Source organism: Volvox carteri (genome assembly GCF_000143455.1).
Source record: "Volvox carteri f. nagariensis unplaced genomic scaffold VOLCAscaffold_17, whole genome shotgun sequence".
Taxonomy (NCBI): Eukaryota; Viridiplantae; Chlorophyta; class Chlorophyceae; order Chlamydomonadales; family Volvocaceae; genus Volvox; species Volvox carteri.
This window is the reverse complement of record NW_003307560.1, coordinates 1,186,804-1,187,959: the sequence shown is the minus strand read 5'-3', so window position 1 is coordinate 1,187,959 and position 1,156 is coordinate 1,186,804.

The window sequence follows — 1,156 nt, the reverse complement described above, 5'->3', positions numbered from 1 at the left end:
TCCGACGCAACAATAGTGTCATCTACGTGCACCAAAGCAATAACAACCCCACGCTCGTCAGTCTTAACGAACATCGCCGGATCAGACTTCGAAGGATAAAGACCCAACTTGGCGAACTCTGCTGATAGTTTTTCATACCAGCAACGGGGTGCCTGCTTTAAACCGTAAATAGACTTCTGCAGCTTGCACGCAAGCGACCGGTCACTGGATGCATACCCAGGCGGTTGCTCCATCCACAACTCCTCCTTCAGCTCACCATTCAGAAACGCAGTAGACACATCGAGTTGACGTACCGTCATGTTCCGGGCTGCGGCAACTGCTAATAAAGCACGCAATGACGAACCACGAGAGGTAGGGGCAAACAACTCCGGCAGGCAGGCAGGCGGCTGGCAGAGGTTAAGGCCTGGCTTCTGCTCCCGTCGCGTCCCAGCGCGTCCGGGTTCAAATCCGCCTGCCGACCTCTCGGGGTGTTTGAGAGGTGATGAAATGGGAGGTGGCCCCCCATCTTGTGGACGGTGTAGGACGTGATAAAATCAACTCGCGAGCTGACCAGGAACTAAGTTGACGCGCCGTTGATCCGCTAGATTTGGTTGGATGCTGGTGGTGAGCTGCCAAACTCAAAGAGTACACTCTGAAGTCGGATGGGGTGAATGGCTTAGGGTGCCCCTCTAGCAGGGGAGAGCAGGGAACTGCCTCGGGAAGGAGGCCACTGGTGAAGCTTAACCACCCTGTAACAACATCAACTCCCCATAATCAATCCCCTCACGTTGCTCGAAACCCTTGGCAACTAAACGCGCCTTAAAACGCTCCACGCTGCCGTCATCGCTGTACTTAACCTTATATACCCAACGACACGGCAACAAACGAGGAGGTGGCGTCTTCAGCTCCCAAGTACTATTATGTAATGTAATGTAATGTAATGTAATGTTACAGAGTGGGAGGCTTCTGGGCCGCTTTATCACATTGTCAGTTCTAGATCATTTATCACCTTATAGCACCATCCACCACTACCACACTGTACTTCGCCATACGAACTGTAAGTCCAAGGCGGCGGATCCAGCCTTCAGGGACCCCTCCTCATCCATTCACCCGAACACCCGAAGAGACGGAGGGTTCGGCAATCGCCACCAATCCAGCGTGCGAATCTGGTCCATCA